The following is a 23763-nucleotide window of genomic DNA, read 5'->3' on the forward strand; positions in this document are numbered from 1 at the left end:
CGGCCAAATCAGTGGCAAACACATCGACGGAGGGCAGGTAATTAAGGCTACTAAACAGCCAATTGTCAGGTATTTTCCTACCTTTTTCTGATTTTACTAACAGTGCATGTGGATGTACAGAGGCTCAAGCCTCACCCACTCAAATGATGTGAGATCTCAGCAGCAGTTGAGTTGTGGAGGGAACTGGCAGCCATACTGTGAAGCTGTCTGCAGGCTGTGTCTTCCAGAAGCGATGCTATCACGTTTGGAGGCACCGCACTTTGGTGAAGCCAAAGTGAAGTACTGCTAGTGGAAAGTTGTCTCCCAGATCCACAGTAGCCACTGGAGACAGAGCAAGGTTCTCCAGAGGCTCATTGCAATGGGGGACTCAGCTGGCTATGGGGTCAATGCTTTCAGACTTTCACTCACCCAGTGAAGAGGAGAGTGGCACAGTGATAGAGATGCAGCTACATGGAGCGTCTGTGCAGCGGCCAGGGGAGCTCCAGCGACTTGAGAAAACCATTGGACGTGGAGGGTGCATGGGGACAAGAGGGCAGCCTCATGGCTGCAGACAGCAGTACCCAGTTCAAAGGGTGCACTGTTAGAGGCTCAACTTTGTCAAAATATCTAAGGACCAATATCTACGAAGACTGCATCTCTCCAGGCAGATGGTGACAGAACTGTGCAGTACGCTGGAGCAAGAGTTGATGCCAATGAGAAGTGGCGGACACCCAATGCCTGTTGCCTTAAAGGTGATGTTCGCACTCAACCTTTTTGCCTTTGGTTCATTCCAGGAATTGTCTGGAGATCAATGTGGCATCGCTCAGTCAGCGGCCTATTGCTGCAAAAGGAGGTCAAGGATGCCATGTACTGTCAAGCTGGCCGATATATCAAGTTCACAACCAATCAGGCCAGTCAGGCCGAGAAGGCTATTGGCCTCGGGGCCAATTTCTCATCTGGCCATTGAAGTAGCCTTTGTGAACAGGAAGGGCTTCCACTCCCTCAATGTTCAAGTCATCTGCGACCACCATAAGCGGATCTTGCAGGTGTGCGCGAGGCTTCCAAGAAGCTGCCAGGACTCCTACATCCTTAGACAGTCCCAATTGCCTCAGCTCTTCAGGCCACCCGAAAGACTTCATGGCTGGATCCTGGGCGGCAGGGGATATCCACTGAAGACATGACTTCTGGCCCCTGTACACAATCCCAACACACAGGCAGAGGACACATACAACCACTGCCGTATGACTACAAGGACTACCATCAAGCTGGTCATTGGCTTTTGGAAGATGAGTATGAGATGGTGCCTCAATAGATCTGGGGGAGCCCTGCAATACACACCCTTAAGGGTGTCCCGCATCATTGTCATCTTCTGCATATTGCACAACCTGACACTTGGGAGGGGTGTCACGCTGGATCCAGAGGAAGACAGTGAGCGAGCTGCATCATTAGAGGAGGAACATCAGTATGAGGCACCTCAACAGGTACCAGCCGATGAAGATGGCACCACAAGACCCAACTCACAGGACAGTGAAATGCATGACAGGGAAATTCGAGACTCTCTGAACAGCAAACACTTCACATGAGAATAAGTGCGAGGGCCGCCGAACCAAGACGTTCTCTCCCATAGGCGGCCTTGCTGACCTTTCATGAAAGGCCTTTACCATCTCTCTGTACCCATCAGCACTATATGCCAAGGCCTTCTGTAAACACAGGCACTCATGACACCCTCACTTTTACAAACCGTCCATCTATTTGATTCCATATCTGGTCACTGTTAACTGTTGCATAAAAATAAATAAATGAGTCGCTATACATTGAATGTCAAAATATTTAACTCTCTTTAAACATTAACAAATTATTATCACCAAGTGAACCCCAAGTGCTAGTCCATGTATTTACATGCTAGCTTTCAGTCACTTGTACAGAGTGCTTCCCCTGTGCCTGGCAGACTGCTGCTTTTCTTGCTCTGGTGCATTAGATGGCCATGGCCTGCGTCCTCTGGGTGCCTGAGTCCTACTGAGCCCAGCACTTTTGGAGTCACAAGCATTTGTGTTGGGGCCACCTCAGTCATCAGACCAGCATGCAGCACTGGTGTCGCCATCAAAAAAGCCATGGATCTGCTTCCAGCTATCAAAGTGCCATTGCCTTCAGCCTGCCCCTCCTCTGCCCATTCAGGCCCCACATGTACTCCTATGGTTGGCTGGAGTGGTTTAGCTCCTGGAAAGAGGGAGATGTGTGGCTGGCTCATCTCCCAACCCATCGCCTCATAGATTCCATGGATGAGGCCATGCCATAGAGGTCTGTGCACACCCCCTGCATCTACTCGGTGCTGTGCTCGATGTATCTCTCCATGAAGGTCGCCCCGCTCTCAATGGAGGATGCCATGCGTTCACGTGCTGAAGATATGGAGCCATTCGTGGCATGGTTAGACACTTCCATCGTTTGCACGTGGGACTTCACTACCTGTGGAAATTCTGACAGATGTTCACATATTTGACACTGCTGCTGAAGCATCTGCTGTTTTGCTGATGACATTCAAGGTCTGTCATCTGCATGGAGCTGTGCATCACTGGGTCTCTCCTCATTCCTCCATTATCTGCTCCTGTGTGTCTATACAGTGATCACTAAATTGTGACACTCATTCTACACACGACCACAAATGTGAGTCTAGATGTGCTAGTGGAGGGTGCATTGGAATAAAGTGGCACAGTGTCTTGAGATGGTGTTGCATCCTGTGAGCTTTCCAGTGTAGCAGGAGCCTGGTGTGTTCCTTATCTGCTGCTGTACCTGGTGGAGAGACATGATTTAAGTGAAAAAGCTGCACTTTCAATCAACATCTGGTGCCTCCCCTTGATCAGGTGCATCCAGTGGTGCTAAAGGCACAAACAGGTGCCACAGCTCTCACAAGGTCGAGGGAATGTTGCACGCGACCATCACTCTCTATTCACTCTCTATCGCTCCCACACCTGCCTCGCCCTTAGCGACAGGCTGCCCTGCCGTGACCCAATCAATCTCCTTCGGTGTCACCACAGCGATAAAAAGCACTCCACCTCTGCAGCGTGATGCTCCCTGGCATTATGAGCATGCAAGAACAGACATATGCAGTGTCATTCCTGTCTCATGGCCCATCTGCACTGGTCACTCTGAGGCACTGTAAATGTGCAGCACCCGACTGCTGGGATGGTGTGGTGAGGTGGCCATTTAGCAATCTTAATGTAGCATTCACCAATGACTGAGCATGGGGTTCGTCGGTGGCGAACCCGCATCCGCACAGCCCGGGGATCGAACCCGCATTTTACAGGTCCCCAGTCTTTGAGCGTTCAGAGGCGGGACTTCCACCTGCTTGAGGGAGTGGTGGCCACTACTGGGACTGCAGCCCATCTGAGGACATGGAGCCAGGACAGAGGTAAGCTTGATTTGTCTCGAGGGGCAGATTGGTCGAGGCCCGGCGAGGCAAGGGTTTGGAGGTAAGGGGGGGTTGTCTCAGGTCCTGGGGGTAGTTGGGAAGCAGGGCGGACCTCAATTGGGCACCCCCCTCCCCCTCCCCCACTGGTGCACTGGAAGGCCGCCAGATATCACTGGGCGGCCTTTCACGTCTACCGGACGCCCGCTTGCCACAGGTAAAATACCCGTGGAGGCCGGCGAAGGCCCTTAAGTGGCCGTTAAGTGGCCACTTAAGGGCCTCAATTGGCCTAGGGCAGGCGGCCCGTTTCTGGCCCCCCCGCGGCCCACGTAAGGTGGGGCAGAGGCGGGAGCAGGCTGGGAAGGCCTCCTGCTCCATTTTATGCCACCACGCACCCGCACCCCCCCCCCCCCCCCACCCCGCCACCATCCAGCTCGCTGGGGTGGCGTAAAATTCCGGACAGTTTATTTCATTTTTCTTTATTTTTTCTTCAACCTGTGTGCGTGCATGTGTATGTATTTGCAGGTGTGTTTGGATATTTTGGAAGGGTTGACATTTATACTTTCATATTTCAAACTGTGTGTTAATAAGCTTTGCATCTTTTTTGAATAAATCTTGTTTTATAATAAATCAACAATTTTGCTGTTTATTAAAGAAACCTGGTTGCCAGATTTTTATTCTGTACCTCTTATGGATAAAGTATATAATTGGCCATATCGGTAACTAGGTAAAACATTTAAATACACGTTGTGACCAGTGGAGCAGTGGAACTAGAGAAAGACAGTACATTCCTCCAACCTCGGTCATAACAATGGCCTCAACCACATTATCTATCTGTCCTGCTGCCTTCATGGATCCTTGGACATATACTCCAAGGTCCCTCAGTTCCTCTACACTTCTCAGTATTCAACCATTTATTGTGTATTCCCTTACATTGTTTAGCCTCCCCAAATGCATTACCTCACACTTCTCCAGACTGAATTCCATTTGCCACTTTGATGCCCAACTGACCAGTCCATTGATATTTGTCTGCTGTGTACAGCTTTCTCCTCACCATCAAGCACATGGCCAATTTTTGTATCATCTGCAAACTTCTTAATCATGCTCCTACATTGAAGTCCAAATCATTGATATACACTATGAAAAGCAAGGAATTGCAGAATCCCACTTGAAACAGACTTCCAGACACCAAATCACCCATCATACAGTGTACTCCCAGCACACCCACAAATATAGATTTACAGTGCACACTAGAAAAACAGTAATGTCCAGTTCTTGTGGGAACACAATCAATCCTAAAATTTCAGAATTATTTTAAATAATGCAGCCAACAGTCCAAACATATAGTTGTCCAGTTATATATTGCATTAACTATAGAATATGTAAATAGTCTAGCATGCATCATCACAGGAAGTGATGTAAGCCAATATGTGATACAACCGTTAGTTAACAGTAAGCATGTGTATTTCAGAGCTCTCCTGTAAGTCTGTTATTTTATAATAAAGAACCCTTCATTCAACTTATCATTCAGCCTCAGATTGTTTGGTATGTTTATGTTGCGAACTGAATAACACAACAGCCTGACTTCGTGCCCAGTTTGAAGGGAGCACCTGACCTCTGAACAGCAGAAATGGGGGGTTGCTGGTCATAGATTTGTATGAAACCAGGCATTTAACTAAAATGGAAATGGTAGCATCTCCTTCTAACACTCTGAAGTATCCCAGAGAGAAAGATAACGGGTTAGATTTTCACATCCGGGCCAGGAAACAGAAGTTAGAACCGTTTCCAGGATCCAAACTCGCCCCCGGGGGAAAGAGTAATCAGCCCCGAGTTTCACAGGGGAAACCAGTTAAATGCTATGGAGACCAGTTTGGCAGCCGCTGAGGCTAGAATGGGGTGGGGACTGACTCAAGGGTGGGCCTGATTTAAACTAACCATGGCAGCCATTACTGTGGCTACCATTCCACTGCTGCGGCCCACAGTGAAAAATCAAATAAACTTCATTTCCACAATGTCTCAGGACAGCCAGAGGCCTGGAACCTGGGGCAAGGCAGCGGCTCGATTTTCAGATCTGGACCTGGAGGTGATGCTGGAAGTTATGAGGTAGAGGAGGGAGGTCCTCTTCCTGGACCGTGGCAGGAAGAGGCCAACCACACAGACCAAGCAGGCATGGATAGACATCACTGTCCCTGTCAGTGGCAGAAACATGGTGAGAAGAACCTGGATCCAGTGCAGGAAAAGGTTCAACGACCTCACACACTCTGGCAAGATGGGTGCATTCCCCAACACCAAGCACAGGCCTCTGGGTATTCAAACTCCAGCAGACACACCAGCCGAGGATCCTCAGGGAACATGCTGCTCCTGAACAATGGAGGAGTGTGTGCCCAAGCCACTTACTGACCCCTCAGAATGGCTCAGAGCCATAGTGCTGCTGAGGACCTGCCAGCACTGATACATGCAGCCTCCAGTGAATTGGAGCAGGTGCGATTGACCATAGAGGAAGCAGTGCCTTATCTCGCTCACTGTTGTCCTTGCAGGAGAAACAGGCTCATAATGCCTGACAGAAGGCCCAAATGGATGGACAGATGCCCTTCCTTCATATCATCACACCCTGGGTGGACAGTGCAATGGAAATAGCCAGAATTGCAGACCACGAGAAAGTCAGCTCTGGTGAGATGGGCACTCATGGTGGAGCTGGTGATTGGGGAGGTCAATGAACTCATTAGGGGGATGCAGTGCAGCATACTGTCATGATCTGCCCTTGTGTCTCTCACTGGTGCAGTCATCCGTCTAAGCAGACCTTCTCCCTCACCATCACTGGCCCAGATGACAAGCAAACCTCTGAAAATGAACTATACACATTAAATGTGCACCGTCCACCAGCGCAGATACAGTCACCTAGGAGAGTCCTCATGCACGGTTAGATAGGGTGACACTGGGAGCTGGATTTAATGGTATCCCAGAATCAGGCTAGGAAGCAGGGGGACCCATAGAATTGTAACGGGAGATGGGGTCGGGAGCTGGCCTTCCCGCCCAGAGGCCAATTGAGGCCCTTAAGTGGTCTTTATTAGCCCCTTAAGGGCCTCTTCCCACCCCCGCTAAAATTAAACCAGCAGCAGTGGAACCTTCTCCACACGGGGAGGTTCTGCAGTGAAACAAGGTGACCTCCTGCATGTCTGGGGTGGGGTTCTCCTCCCTGAGCAATCTGTGACCCACAGAGGGCCTCGGTAGCAAACAACCCATCTCATGTAACACCCCTTTGCACTCATTGCCCACTCTCGCACCCCTGCATCGCCTGGGCCTGCCGGACTGGCTCCAGCGACTCAGCCTCAGTTACCTCTAGTCCGTAACTCTAGCGCTGGGCCTGTCCCTAGACTTCCTGTAGTACCGTCAGTGGCCACCGCTCCCGGTGGCACTGACGATACCACTGAGCTACTGGCCCTCCAATTGGCTGGCAGCTCCTGGAGGCGAGATACCTGTCCTTAAAGGGACGGGACCCTGGCGCCAGGCATTTAATTACCTGAGCGCCATTGAATCGCACGAGGGGAGCTCCAAAAGGTTGTGGCAAGGTTTCCACCACCTTTTCAGTCCAGCACCAGGAGCCCCGCTGACATGACGTAATCTGTCCTGGGTGCGGAACACGGCACTACTGTGTAGTAGGAGATGCCAGAGATAGAGACAGCTGTGGACTGTTACCCCCGGAGGAGGCAGGACAGACATCGCCCTGTTCAGCTGGGCATAGATGCAGGCCCTCAGGTGTCATTGGAAGGGAGGCTGTACTTAGACCAGCAGCAACAGATGTGCTCCCACATGTCAGAGTTCTCTGAGGCAGTGTGAAGTCATGGGCTGAGAATGGAAGAGTCTATCCAGCTCATGTGCACCACAATGGTTCAGGGCTTTGAGTGCATAAGCTCCTCCATTGAAAGAGTGGCCAACTTCATGGAGAGCCAAATGCAGCAGCACTTGGAGTGAATGCAGGAATTGCACACTGACGTACACAGGATGCATGCCATACTATCTAGCATGGACCAGTCAGTGGTGCAGGGATGTCCGGAAGGAATGCCAGTTGTGCCCAGTTGGTGCTCGCCTCCAGCTATTCAGAGCACCAGCCAAGGGATGAGGCAGTCACCAAAGAGGATGAGGGTACCACCCCTATGGGGCGCCATCATCTTTGGTTTCCTTGGCCTCTCTGACAGAGGGAGCACCTATGTATCAGTGCCCAGTGGAGGAGGCTGCTCCTGCCTTGATTGAGGTGCAGCAGCCTCTGGGGACGTCCCCACTGGCACATCCATGATGAGGATGACCGCCATGTGCATCTCAGCCGCAGGTGAAGACAATTGAACAGGCTGCCTTCACCTCTTCTGAGACCACAAGGGGAGCAACATGTGGAAGTGGCTGAGTGCAGAGGTCACAGCATCGCGCAGAGTGGGTCACTATGGTGTCTTCTTCCTGTAACTGCACAGTGTTTTCTTGATGAGCACCATGTAAATATTTACACTTGAAGGCAGACGCGTGAGCATCATTTTATTGATGACGGGACAAGAAAAGAGGTATGAGGTGGTGAAGGAGAGCAAGGCTTCCTCAATGGTGATGGCAAAACCTCTGGCCACATGTTCATCCTTCATTGGCAGTAAGGCTTACAGTGTCTTCAATGGAAGTGTTAGTATAGGCAGCTCAGAGTGAGTTCCATACCATTCCGTTCCTCCTGGGTCAGAGGGGCTCAGTTGAAATCTTCCTGAATCAGATGATCCCTGAAATTCACAGCATCCTGACAAGACCTTTGAGCCCTGTGCCAGGCTTGGCCACCTCCCTGTGCAGCCGGAGCACCTCGGTGTTCTGCACCTCTGGCTCTGCCTCCTCTTCCAAGTTCTGCTCCTCCTCGTCCTCTGATGAGTTGTCACCTTCCAGGGCCTCACCATCCTCAAGATCTATACCTCTTTGGAGGGCCATGTTATGGAGAACTCAGCAGATCACCAATGAGTGAGACGCTTGCAGGAGTGTATTGCAGGGTGCCACATAACCAGTCCAAGCACTGGAACCACATCTGTAGAATACTAGTGGCCTACTCAATGGTGGTCCTGGTGAGCTTTGGTTATATCACCTCTGTGCTTGTATCTGGGGCTCCCATAGAGGGGTGAGTAGCCATCTCTTCAAGGAAATTCCCTTGGCCCCTAGAATCCATCCACAGAGTTTGGGGGAGTGGAGTGAAGAGCTGAGGCAGCCTGGACTGGCGGAGGATGAAGGAGTCATGGCAGCTGCCAGGAAAGCGACCATACACATGGAAGAAACTTTTGTTGTAGTCGATCAGTGGAATGTTGAGGGAGTGGAAGCCCTTCCTGTTGAAGCATCTCACTGTCCGGTCAGTCGGTAACTTGATGGCCACATGGGTGCAATTGACGATGCTCTGCACCTGGGGGAATCCAGCAATAGCGGTGAAATCCACTGCCCTCCGTGTCTGCGAGCCCCATCTGTTTGGAATTGAATGTACCGTCCAGCTGTGGCAAATAGGGCGTCAGAACTTGCGAGGTTTAGTGGTGTGCAGCTGTTGGCGAGATGCCACCAAGGCCCGTATCTAATCCTTAGAAGGAGCCAGAAGCAAACAGGTTCAAGGTCACAGTGACTTTGATGGCTACTGGTAGAGCATAGTGAACAGTGGTGTGAGGTCTTCAACAACGAGGGAACAGATATCTGTGACCATCTGCCTGGAGAGTCATATCCCCAGTGGCACTGGGTCTCGGTCATCTCCAGGTAGCTCCATCTTCGACAGTAGATCCTGTGTTGAGGGTATGGCTCCATGTCCTTCACTGGGCCCAAAATCTGCCAACTGCAGCCATCCTTGTGCGCAGGTGGCCTCCCGGTTGTGATTAGTAGACTAGCCACATGCTCTTATGCCTCTGTGATGCCAGGAGGGTGATGATCCCTCCACTGCCCAAGCACTTACTGCCCACTTTCCCTGCCACCTGCGCTGCACCTATGTCACCTGTTTCTCAATGGGCAAGGCTCCCTCTGCACCATTCACTCTTTTATAGGGCCCAGCTAATTCCCTGGGATGGCCAAGACTAGCTCCCACTGTGTACCCACCTCCCTTCAGGTAGTCTGCCCCAGACAGTGCGTGCAGCATGTTCCCCACTCCCCCAGACCCCCCACGTGATTGTGGAGCCTCCCTCATGTCACCCTAGTGAACACAGCCGGCACCAGGAATGGCGTCAGGAAACCAGCACGCTGGTTGGCGCTGGTATTTTGGAACCCTACCTGCCCCTGTTCCCACCCCAGACGGGACCCGAAAATCCAGCCCCATGTGTAGCATATTCAGGATGTAAATGTGAGATCAGGCCTCCACTCAGGTTTTCCTTTGCATCGCACCCAAAAAACTGGCGCAATTGGGACACAAAGCCAAAGAAGATCAATTCTAGGGTCTCTGCTAGGCTTGAGGAATAATAATGAAAAACATTGCTTATAAATAATGAACATTTTGACGAGATACCAGAGGATGTGTGAGACAGCAATTTCACCAGAGGAAGGAGTCAGCAGTTTGAGGAGAGGGGGAGGGAGAAGATTGGCAAAATAACGGCCTCACTTCATTTTTAAAGATAGTTTTTAATATGCAGCCTATACCCTAGCTGGTTCATTCTATGTTGCTGCTTGCTGTCTTTCACCAGCATTCATCTCTCATCAATTTCATTAATCTAAGGTGATGCCTGCCCTCCAAAGTGATTTTTAAAGGAGAAATAAATCCCGCTAGCCCTCTGTACCCTTGAAAATCGGACTTGTAGATGTTTTATAAAATGTTATTTTCTCACAGGAACAAGAACAAGCAATATTTCCAAGACTGCTCTGCTCTGGTCCCTAAGCCAGAACACAACCCCAGCTGTACTTCTCAACAGAAGCAATTTTTAACACCCACTTATATAGAACCAAACCAAACTGTAATAACAAGCAGGCAGGCAAGCTCCATGGGAGTTGTTGAATTCTCCAATTTAATTAACCTTTCCCCTAGATAGGGGAAAAAATTCTCCCTGCTACTCTTCTCTGGTTGGTTGTTACAGGACATCACTTATGATTGATTGGAGAGTTCTGGACTTGTATATCCCTCAAAAGCCAGCCTCCCTATTTTTGTAAAAGGACTATATTTTTTACTTATATTTCTAGAATAGTACAACACTACAAGAAGGGCCTTCACATACAGGACTAGCTCTTCTATTGTTTTCATTGAAATTCACGTTCAATTTAAATACATGAAAATTTTTTATGTTTTTGTGTTCGTATCACAGAATGTGTCTGTGAATATTTATACCTCAAGTTCAGCTACGCCATTGAAAAATTAGAAATTGTGAAGCACTTCTCGTATGAAGAGAAGAAATTTTGACAGGTGAGTCAATATTGTGTAACTTTTAGCAAATGTCTCAGGATTTTTGTTGGTAAAGACTGGGAAATAAATTTGAGTAGCATGACCAACAGAAGGATGCCCTTGTCCACTACTCATAGGAACCAGCAGAATGTTCAGAAAATGCTTCCATATGAAACAAACAACAAAACAAAAATTGTTTTTTCACAAGACAAATCATAGGTGTTAGGGCACAAGAACTTGATACTAGCATTAAAACTGTTTGCCATGTTAAGTTTGGAGAGTGTGACTGAAAGCAATATGAGATAGCCATCAGTGAATCTGTCAATGTTGATGATAGGCATTACACCTTAGCTGATAGTAAATGTAACCAGCCATGAAATCTGGACAACATGATAGCTTTTAGAATTGCTTACTTTATGTGAAATTGTCTGGAAAGCTGTTTACCAGCTGAGTATGTAGCAGTACCCAGTCTGCTTTTTTAAGCTTTGCATAACTTTCAGTCTGGCCTGAGCTGCCAGTTTCCCTTGAAATAAATGATCCTTTCTCCACCGGGAGCTCCAGCAAGACAAAGAATGGGTACAGATGAGCCTGGGACTGTCAAGAAACTTTTTTTGATTCATTGGTGAAATGTTTGCCACCCCATGATTTTGAATAGCTTGATGCTATTCAACTTCCAAATTACATGACAAGAACCCATTTGAGGCTTTTCCAATACACATCTATCCAATGCTGTGGAGAATTGGGGCTTTCCAGGTGCATAATGTGTACATTCTAGCTGCTCTACACCCTGAAAAGACCATGTTGAATTTATAATAAGGCCGAAATACCATGACTAGGTTTCCTTACGCACAATGGGCTGGATTTTAAGAGCCTGCCGCCGATCTTGGCAGCAAGATGGAAAAAATGGAAGCCCGCTCATGCGGGCCACAAGTCAAAGAGCCACATGATCTTCAGCATGGTGGCTCATTTAAATCTCATGGAGGAGGCGGGCTGTCCATCTCCAGTAATGGCGCAGGCACCATTTTTTAAGGGCAGCCAGCCCTGTTGTCCAATTCTAATTTTTAAAGACAGACACCCCAAAATTAAATAAATACATTTCTAATGCCCCTTTCCTACCCCCCAATAACAATTACATTAACTATTTGCCCTTCCCTCAAAACACTTACCTTTTACATCTGACTTGCCCCCCCCCCAAACTGCACAAAGTTTAAGGTTTAACCCTCCCCACCATCCCCTACACCCATTATGTATATTTGACCCCATTTCCGCACTTCCTACAACTGACAAACCTGCCTCCTCCCCCCTCCCCACCAGAGTGGCACCTCATTTCCCTGGACAGGGATCTGAAGGCACAGGAGTGTTGGCCGCCGTGCCGAAGATTGCAGCGGACCCTCAAGATCGCAGTTAAATCTATTTAAGTTTATTAATTTTATTCATTTAAATAGTTAAATTGTGATCCCGTCACCTAGCTGCGGGGGGACCGCCACGGAGCCTCGCCGCCAGCGGGAGGATCAAGCCGGGCCCTCCTAGCGTCAAGGGTCGTGGCGGGCCTCATCCGGACCCATCTTCAGGTCCCCCCCACTCCCCCTCCGCCATGGAACCCAATGCCTGGGGGAGAACAAAATCCAGCCCAATGTAGTTTCATACAGGACAAGAAGCTTATGACCTCCCTAAACAAAGATTACACCTTTGCGCATTCCTATAGAAGACTAAGTAATTTGCCTTCCTTGGTACGACATCTCTAGGATTTAGAGGAATCCAGCAGTCTCATCCACTTACTCCTGCTGGCAGTAATACAGTATTGATTTAAAAACAAATCATTTGAAGTATGTGTTACATATGACTCTTCAGTAACTGTGCATATATGATGCCACCTAGTGGAATATGGTGACCCATGATCAAAGGCCTAAGCAACTCAGGCTTTTTATAAGACCATTTGTAGCTATTGACAGCACTTACAGCCAAAGTGCTCTTAATTTCTATCTACCGCCCTTAAAATACATAAGTAAAATTTCACAAATAGTTTACATTCCAGCATTGATTGCAGCTGTATGCACCACAGAAAATGGTTGATAACTAGACCAACAATATTTGAATTGAGAAAAAAAAGCACCAGTTTATTGTTCAGGTCAACTCGCAGCACTCATCCGCACCCCATAACAGTACCAGAGCTTTCATGGCCAATGAGTGGTATGTGACAGAAGATTTGACAAAGGGAAGAAACTATGTTGTCACAGCTGCTCTCAGAAGGTTGTGAGTTCAAGCCCCACTCCAGGACTTAAATCTAGGCTGACACTTTGGTACAGTACTGAAGGAGTGCCATATTGTTGGAGGGACTTCCAGATGAAGTGTTAAACCAATGTCCTGTTTGCCTTCTCAATTGATCATAAAAGATCCCGTGGCATTATTTGACAAAGAGCAGGGGAGTTCTACTAACTTCCTGCGAAATGTTTATCACTCAACCAGCACCACCAAAACAGATTAACTGGGCAATTATCTCATTACTGCTTTTGGGACCTTGCTGTGCACAAATTGACTGCTGCATTGCCTACATTGTAAAAGTAACTACACTTCAAAATTAATTAATTGGCAGTGGCTCACTTTGTGATCTGCTGAGGACATGAAAGGTATTATTTCAGTGAAGGTCTTTATTTACCAATTATTATGTGTTATGTAACATACAAGGTACATTTTTTGTTGCAAAAAGTAAAACTTAAAAAACACTCAATGCTGCAAATGTAATAATGCTGCTAATAAATCAGTGGATGAAGGTTACTCTTATCAAGGTCGCAATAATGGTAGAAGAGGAATGCAAGATTATTTTTCATAATAAAACAAAAGCCTATTGAATTGATGCATTATATTATAATTTACTGGACCCATATATTCAGCTATTGAATGGCTTTGAAATTTGCAAGTAGATGTGGTAACATGTTAAAAATCATCATCATTTTAGAATACAGGCTTATCTTTAGGATTACTTGCTAAATTAGATTTCTGTAAAATGCCTCGTTGTCTCTAAAGTTTCCTAACTGGTCTGTGGCATTAGCAGAAATTGTCTTTGTCATGACAAACCGCTCTTAACTCATCATTTGATGAAAGTTCAGTGAAGTGACATTAGGAAACTAAAAAGGAATCAAGATTTTTATTTTACAGTAATGTCACCTGAACCCCAACCCCTTTGTTTTCCTTTAACATTCTCCTGTTGGGTTACAGTCTCACAGGTGCTCGCTGTACCTCACACAAATGTCTATTCATCATTAATAATAAGAACAAGAAATAATCAGCAGGTCTGGCAGCATCCGTGGAGAGAGAAACAGCATCAACGTTTCAGGTCAGTGGCCCTTCTTCAGAACTGAAGGTTCTTCAGAACCTAATTCAGTTCTGAAGAAGGGTCACTGACCTGAAACGACTCTGCTTCTCTCTCCACAGATGCTGCCAGACCTGCTGAGTATTTCCAGCATTTCTTGTTTTTATTTCAGATTTCCAACATCCACAGTATTTTGATTTTAGTGTCTATTCATCATGTTTGAGTGGAAGCCTATTCCACAAAGGGAGACATCACAACCAAGCCTGATCCTGTCCTCATCCCAACATCCTCATACTTAAGCTTTCCACAGAGGCCACCAGATAGCAATCAGGAGCAGGAGCCCACTCTAAGCTGGGGATCATTTACCTCAGTACTGACTGTACGGACCTTCTAGAACATATGACTGAGCTACATGCTAACTTTATCAATGGAGCCATCTGAGCCTTGGGTCGTTAGATTTTCATGATTTTATAGCAAGTGATAAGTTTAATTAAATTAATTTAAAGACATTAGGACTGATTTTAACCTGCCGAATTTGACCTCAACAGGGAACAGCCTCAAAATGGGGTCAGTAATTTTACTGCCACATTAACCCCAGTGATTAGCGTCCTGCAGCTTTTGCAGGGCTTTTTAATTGGGTGCTGAAGACCCTGCCTGTGATTTTTTTTTTACTTATTCCTTCATGGGATATGAGCATTGCAGGCAAGGCCAACATTTGTTGCCCATCCCTAATTGCCCTTGAGAAGGTGGTGGTTGCAATATTACTTGTTCCTTTGATAGGTGAACTATTGTAAGGCTCATGGGACCACAAGTAATATCCAAAGAAACAAGGGTTTTTATTATATTTTTATTATACTTTCATTATACTTATAGAACTTATACTTATATTATACTGATAGAACACACACACTATATATAGATAATATATATATATCAGTTGCTGCAGGAGCACATCTAAACACATCTCACTCTGTTGAGATACACCCACAACTCTCTGGTCATGTGTGATGTGACATCACTACCTCCGGTGAACTTCATTTACAGCTTCTTAAGGTAGTCTGCTCTTAAGGCAATCCATGTGGTGTAGCTACACCCACAGTATTGTTAGGAAGGGAGTTTCAGGTTTTTAGCCCAGCGACAGTAAAGGAATGGCGGTACAGTTCCAAGTCAGGATGGTGTGTGATTTGGAGGGGAACTTGCACACGTCTGCTGCCCTTCTTCGAGATGGTGGAGCTTATGTGTTTGGAAAGTGCTGTAGAAGGAGGCTTTGAGGCTTAGCAAGTTGCGGCAGTGCATCTTATGGATGGTACACCCCTTTTCACCTGCAAATTAGGATGCTCTGATAGAATATAACTGATCGGAGCTTGCACAACCCAGACACAACTGGCTAGATGCCCCAGGATGAACACCTGGGATCTGCAGTTCTCCCATCGCATTCAAATGAAACCGGTCTTAAAATAACGACTTCTCTTCCACCACTGGAATGTGCCACTGATCGGTCACATAAAGTCAAAATCTCTCCCATCATGCTCACAACCTTCTGTATACAAATAAACACATCATCACCTTTTGCAACAAACAGGCAAGTAGATGATGAGTGAAAATTGAACTTTGACTCAGTTATAACTGATTGCTTTACAGATAACCTTTAACACATCAAATTGAATTTATTATCATGAATTCTGGCAAATCACTACTATTAATTGTAAGCTTTTAATTACTGTTTGTGAAAAATGTAGAAATGGAACACCCTATTTGACTGGAATGAGAAACCCAGACTAAGCAAACTTTTAGGCCTGGGGCCATCAGTGTCTTCAGAAAACAGGAATGTGCAGATTTGCTGTCTTTAAAACTCATAAAATGTAATATGGTATGAATTGGAAAAGTAAAATTGTATGCAAGTGAAAACCTCCAGCAACAAGAACTGAAAATATCGCTTTTGTTAAGCTCGGCAAGAATGCAGACTTACTTCTTCCTTCAATTTGGTTTAAAGTATAAACAGCAGCAACTGCCAGCAGCCTGAGGCTATTGGCTCACTGCCTAGGAGTCTAAATAAACACGAAGGTGAAGTCCACATTTTTACATTGCATAGTATCTGAAAAATAAGCTTCTAAAGCATGCAGAGACAATGAGAGCAGTACCCTAGGGTAATACTTGAGCACTGGCATGTTTTATTGATTTGGAATGAGTGTTCTGCTGGTATTAAATTGGGACAGTTTTAAAAGAAAGTGCTAGGGAGTCAAGCCAAAAGAAAGGAAAATGCTGCTACTCCAGGTACGTTTCTTTGTTGGGAATAATTTGCAGTGACAGAAGTATTCTCATCTAAATTAAATGTGACATTTGTTCATTTATAAAATGGCACTTGTTTGTCCTGTTATGTGGGTTTGTGCTATTTTCACATTTAAGGCTATATATGTAATATATAATTAGATCTTGTTTGCTATTTGGGTACAATTTATTTTGATAGGCTTTGAAAGCAAAATGAAATCTTGTTAAAACATTTAGCAACATTTGAATGTGCTTCAACCATTTCTATTTTGAAGAAACAATTGTAATTTCATAAATCATTTTTTATCTTTTTTAAATCTCACCCACTTAAAAGTAGTAAATTCCCCTCAAACATCAAAATTAAACACACTTGCACATTGTGTACAATGCCAAAAATCTACAGCTTCTCCTTTCAGTTGTTCCAGCTGCTCGAGGCCTTCTTTAGAGTGAAACCATGTGAGCAATTTATGCATTCTGGCAAGGTAAGCATTCTCAATTGTTTGTTTATGACAAGCCACCCACAAGAGCAATCTGTATAAAATACATTTCTAACATAAAGTCTTTGTTGTTCTCTTTGTAAAGCCTGGGTGTACAACATATGGTGAAAATGCAACCTATTCCCATTCAGGGCCACATAGACACATCAAATATGTTAATCAAACAAAAAAGAAAATTGCGCTACCAACATTTCAAAATAAATTGCGTACATTTTTATAAACATACAATTTACCAAAATAGTTGCAGACAATTTTTCTACATTTTTGTTCTCAAAGGAACAAAACAAATCAAAAATTACTTCAATAGCTTTATTGTTCCCGCCTTTGTTTTATTTTAGATTTTGAATCTACTTAAGCATCTATATTGATCTTCTATGCCTTGGGAACCATCTGCATCCTACAGGGATACACTTCGTCTCATCCTCTCACCAAGCATATTCACATCTTACTTTCAAGAACAATTAGCAGGTACGTATGTTCTCCCTCCGCTTGCCACATTTCAGAAAACTCACTTACCAATGCAAGGTCCCAAAAGGATAAAGTTACTTTTCTTATCTTGCCCTATTAACTTCAATAGCTGCTCTATCTGGGACGAGCAATTTCCCTTTTCTTGCTTACTATTGCTGCTGTAGCATTTTATTTTCAAGTGAATATTTAATTTTGCTGATTTCCCTTCCTCACAACCGTATTAATGAGTGAAATAAATGCATTAAATTAACTCCCTACAAATATTTTTTGGAGGTCTATTTACTGTTAGTGTTGCAAAATCAAGCAGAAACAATAAAAAATGCCTTATTAAAATAAACCACCATTTTCTATTTCTATGTGCAAAGGATCCAAGATTAACTTTGAAATAAATTAAATTAGCTTTTGGTTAATGACTGGAATTAGAAGGCCTCATCCAAAATAATGACATTTTTGTAAATCATTCTGTTCCAGGTCACTCTTAAAGTGCAGGTTGGATGGTTTATTGGTTTAAATCACAGGGAACTATTTTCTTTACACATTACAAGGGAAGTTGAAGCACAGGTTTAAGAAATAAGCTTCAATTAAATGGTGAAATTAAACCATAATCAATCAAACAGTAATTGTCCACTGACGACCATAAATCAATCTGATGACTTTTCTGCTTCATTTATGCACATATGAATCTGTGCACAGAAGATGTAAAGCAATTAAATTATTGCATAGTTGTACCTTTTTTAAACCTTAGGTATACAATAATGGGATCAGGTAGAAGCTAGAAGACTTATGAGTACAGCAGTGGCCTCTTAATGTTGTTTCTTGGATTAGTCACAATGCTGATTGTCACTTGAACTGCGATCATTGGAATGATGTTTGTTATGTCAAATTGTAAGTATGGAGGTGAATGGCTGCAGGGGTTTCCCAGTTGTCCACAGCATTTTTAACGAAAGAGCCACGGAAACTCCAGGAAAATGGTGTAAATGGTGTTTACACTGTTTTTCTGGGATTTACGCAGTTCTTCCACCAAAGTTACAGCAGATAACCATCGCAGAAACTCACCCCCAACATATGTATGTTTTTCTTACTTTGACGTTAATCTTCATGTAGTGTCTTCGGTGTTGAAGTAGATTCGTTCATTGATTTACATTGTCTTAAATAACAGGTTTTCCCATAGACATAAATAACTGGCTCATCCTAATTGATCCAATTAACTCAGATTATACTTCAGGACACAGATCATACCAATAGATTGGGAACAGACTAACATGGTGGCCATTTTCAAAACAGGTGACAAAAGTGGATACAAGCTGCTAGAAACCCACATGCCTCACTTCCATTCCATGTAAGATCTATCAGGAGTAACAATATAGTAAATAGGAATTCAGAAAGGGAAGATATTGCCTGCACAATCTTTTTGCTTTTTTTGATGAAATGACAACCCAAGTTGACTGCGGTAAGCCGTATGACGTGTACCTGGACTTCCAAAAGGCTTTTGATAAAGTTCCACATGAAAGGCTTTTAATTAATCTAAAAGCTGTGGAGATTTAGGTTAAACCATTAGAACGGATAAGTAGAAGATGTATTGGTTAGAAACAATAAGTGCTTGTCAGAGCAGTTAAGCCAAAGTGAGGGGAAAGTGTGAGGTACCTAAGCACTTGGTACTGAGACCCCTGCTATTCCTAATTTTCATAAATGACTTGGATTCAGAAACTCAATGGAAAGTTGTTAAATTGTATGATACCAAAGTAGGAGGTGCAGTGAAATAGAAAGAGGCAACTCAGGAATAACAAAAATCATTAGTGGGCAGAAAAATGGAAAATGAGATTTAATGCAGTTAATTGTTAAGTGCTGCAAATAGGAAGGAAAAACATACCACATGTGTACTCAATGAATGTTGCTGAAATAGCTAAGGATAAAGCTGTAAAAGATATGAATGTCTTAAACTCAACCCCAAATATGTAGAAGCATTATAGAGCAGCAATTGACAAAGCCAATAGAATGTTGAACTACTTAGTCAAAATAGGAAGAGGTTATCAAACTTTATAGTGCTGTGGTCAGACCACATCTTGCAGTCAGTTCTGCTCACCAGAGACACATTCAGATTCTGGAGACAACGCAGAGGAGAGCCACAAGGCTGAATCCCACTGTCAGGCGTCTGAGGTATGAAAAAAAGACTTGAGAAACTTGGGTTTCTCAGCTTACAAAGGAGGCATCTGAGAGGTTTTCCGAGAAAAGTTCACATCACATATCAGACTTATTTAAATGGAGAAAGATATTAAATTAAATTAGAAGACATGCTCATTAAGATTAAATAACCTGTTACAGCCATTTCATTGTGATTATGTTATACGTGCGTTGTACATCTTGTATTTGCTGTTCTGCTTTATTTTACTTTCAATGAATTCTCCTTGGCTGACCACATTGTCACTTCCAATGCAGCTGAATGGTCCATCATTGGTCACCACTTCCTCACCACTTATCAATATCATCTGCAAACATGGGGCTGAATTTCACTGGCCCTGGGTGGTGGGAACATAGGCCAGGGGGGGCCTGGTAAAATAACGGGGAGCAGGAAAGATACCCAATGGTGGGCTGTGAGGTGAATCAACTGTCTGCTCCACAGAGGCGGGCAACCAATTACAGGCCATTTTACAGGGTCGCCGGCATTTTGCCAATGGTGAGGTGGCACCCTGCTGCATGGAGGTGCTACTAGTTTCATGGAGACAGTCTCCCTGCAGCAGCACAGGGGGGCATTAGGCTCCATGGCCCAAAGAGAGGGCCACAGGCATGAAAGGTTGTCCCCGCGAATCCATGATCAACTCTGGAGGGGTTTCCCCTCCATCCTGCAGGTCTACCACACTCGGGCCCCTCAATTTTAATTTTTGCATACCCGTCCAAAGGCGTCTCCGTTGTAAGGTGTCCTGAGGTCTCCTGATGGCGCCGCTGAGGCTTCAAAGCTGCTGGCCCTCTATTGGATGGAAGGCCTGCAGGCAGCCAAATAGGAAGCCGCCTAGCCAGTCCCGCTGCCAGCAAGTGTCGACTCAAGACCCGCTTTTTGGCCTGACGTCAGGGTTCCAAAGCCTGCGGTAAAATTTAGCCCATGTGTTCAGCTTTCAAATGAATGTTGATAACATCCAACTCTACCTCTTTACCTCTTCCATTGATCCAAAGATTATTTCCTCCTTTAGATCCACCGCCTGCCCACTTTAACCCTCTCTACTCAACTTTTAAAACTCAACTTCCTTTTCTGGCTTCCATGCTATCTGATGTTAATAGTTCCCTTTCCACAGGCACTGTCTCTCTTCCATTTCGGCATCAATCTTAGCTCAGAGGTAGTACTCTTGCCTTTGAGTTGACTTCAAGGCCCACTCCAGATACTTGAGCACATAATCTAGATTCAGTGTTGCACAGTTAGAGGTGACGTCTTTTGATAGAGATGTTAAACTGAGGCTATGGCTGTCCTCTCAGGTAGACATAAAAGATCCCAAGGCATATTCAAAGAGCAGGGGAATTGTCCCAATGTCACAGCCAATATTTATCTCATAACCAACATAAGTACAACAGATTATCCAATCATTTACCTCATTGCTATTTGTGGGACCTTGGTGCATGCAAATTGGCTGCCATGTTTTATTATATTACAACAGTGACTACACTTCAAAAGTAATTAATTGACTGCAGTGCTTTAGGATATCCTAAGGTCATGAAAAAAAACGTTGTCAACATCCCACTCTCAACCCACCTATCATCTGCAACTATCACACCTCCAATCAGTTTTTCATCTATGAGGTTCCTAAATGTGTCAGTTCCACTCAGCTCCACTCCATCTTTCTCAAAACCCCCGAATCAGATCCTCCAGTCTTGTTTATGCCCTACTCATAACACTAATACATCCCTAACCAGGGTCACTAATGACATTCTCTGTGACTGTGAGTTTGGTGTACAAGTCATCCTTGTCTTCCTGGATCTCTCTGCAATGATTGGCACAGTGAACCATGTCATTCTCCTTGGCCAGCTTTGCGAGAACTGCCTTCTGTGGTTCCACTTCCAGCAGTGAGCACATCTCCAACAATGGGCTGAATTTTGTTCAGCTCCTGACGTTGGGCTGGGCCCGATCTTCCCAGTGGCAGTAAGGCTCTATGATGGCCCATCTACCACTCGGCGAGGGGCTCTGACTTTAAATATTTAAATAAACTTTATGAATACATTTAAATTGAATTACCCGTGATCTTACCATGGGATCCTGATCTTCTATGTGACGGGTGGCACTCACACGCCTTCTCTTTCCTGTCCAGGGAAAGCTGCTGCCACCGAGGTGGGTAGGGGGGAACTCAAGGTTCTTCGTGTTGTGATGCGGGGGGGAAACGGGGTCAACTCTGCATTTTTAAAGTAGAAGGAGATGGTGGGGTGGTGGGAAAGAGGTGACCTCTGCACTTTGTGCAGTTTTGGGGAGAAGGGGTCAACTCTTCAATTACAGTGTATTGGGGGGAACGGGGCCAACATTTATTTTCGGTGTTGTTGGAGGGGGTTGGGGTGTGGGGTTTAACTCTGCAGTCTCTGAGCAGGGCTGGCTGCCCTTTAAAAATGGCGCCGGTGCCAGCGCCTGCTCAGAGGCAGCTGGCCCTGTTCATGGCATCGCCAAAGCCACCCCACCACATGATTGGAGGGGCAGCAGCCCACCTTGCATATTTTAATGAGCCACCGCACTCAAGATCGCTGCAGAGTGGCGCATGGCCTGTGCGTGGGGGCTGCCTTTTTTTGGCAGCGGGAAAACAAAATTCAGCCCAATGTGTTTGCCTTACACTTTTTTCTGTCACCTCCAGAATCCCCACAGTTCAAACCTTGTTTCCTTCTTTAATATAGCTACATGCTAGCCCATGGTGACATCATCCATAGGCAGAAGATCAACTTGATATGTACGCTGATGGTTCTACCACCCGAACCTTTGGGGCCAACATACTGCACCCCAAGGACATGAAAGATGTCAAACCCAAAATTAGGTTAGATGATTTTCAGGGATCCTTAGTGTCTGCCTGAAACAAGTGTAAGTTCCTTTATGTATGTTAAATGAGTTTAGGACTCCTCTGGAAATTAGTATCCGGGCCTGGCGTGGCCTGCTTCTCCTTGCGTGAATGTGACTTAGGAATCAGCCATGACCAAACAGTATTGATTTTTTTTTAATTCATGTGAAACCAGGAGGAACAGGACTCTTGCCAGCCACTGCTGGCATTTATCTGAGGGTTGTTACCAGCAGGGCAGGAGGTCCCAATTCAAATTGCCAGTTGGGTGAGCTGCCTGTGGAGGTGCAATGGGGCCTGGCATCTCACCCCAATTATTGAGATGAGGCACGAGGTCCATTTACGAGACAGCATCGGGCCTCCCAGTTTGAGTGAGCCTAATGATCGCATCACCTCCTTCACGCCTGAAACCAAGGATTGACAAATTTCTATCTCATGATGCACAGGTCCACCTCTTCACCACCTCTCTTGATCCCATCTCTGTCAGACTACCACTCGAACATCAAGTCATAGATATGCCGCAATTTCCTCCAACTTGACATCAGGAAGTTCAAAGCTATTTGTATTTTTTCCCGTAATAATCTCTACTCTCCAGCGATTAATTACATCCTCTTATCAGCCACTCATTCAGACCATGCAAATCCTTGGTTTTCTGTTTGAGTCTAAGCTTAGCATCAAACCCTGTATCATATCATCACTATTTTCACCTGTACAACATTGCCTGTCTCTGCCCCATCTCAGCTCTTCTGCCTTTGAAAACTTTATCTATATTTCTGTCATCTGAAACTCTATATTGGGCTAGAAATTTGTTACAATCTGTTTTAGGGCATATGATTCATTTTTACAGGGTGAAATCTATTACATCTAATATGTCAACTTCCTCCATCCATTTATAATCCATAACAGGGCAGCTTCTCCAATGCAAATGTATTTATCCATAATACACAATCTGCTTTATACAATGGACAAATTGATTAATTTTTCTGAAGAAGCTGTTAGAATTTCTTTTAATGCATTGATTCATTTTGTTTTAAATCAATAACAATAATTTTGTTTTGAATTCGTAATGGCTTTTACCTTTAAAGTGCTGGTGAAAGTGACAGTAGGTAATTTGAGTGTTGGCTGTACAATTATTAATTTATTCCACAAGGTAAAGATTAAGAATATTGTTAATTCTCAACTTTATAGAGTTACAAAAAATCTTGTGGTGTACAGTGGCCCAAATACATCTTGCAGGGCTATGCTTTCTGTAGCCATAGTGGACATATTTACGTTATATTTGAACAAGGATCAAATAGTTTGCATACATAGAAGGGATTTTTGACTTCGGTTGATATTCAATGGAAATGAAAATTGGGAGAGGCAGTCAAGCCGCTATTGTATGTTTTACACTATTCCCCAAAGGTAAAATTAACCCCTATAGGGTTCAATTTTGAAATGTAAGTTATCAGAATAAAAACCATTGGATGAAAAAT

The sequence above is a fragment of the Heterodontus francisci genome, chromosome 19 (assembly GCF_036365525.1).
Source record: "Heterodontus francisci isolate sHetFra1 chromosome 19, sHetFra1.hap1, whole genome shotgun sequence".
Taxonomy (NCBI): domain Eukaryota; kingdom Metazoa; phylum Chordata; class Chondrichthyes; order Heterodontiformes; family Heterodontidae; genus Heterodontus; species Heterodontus francisci.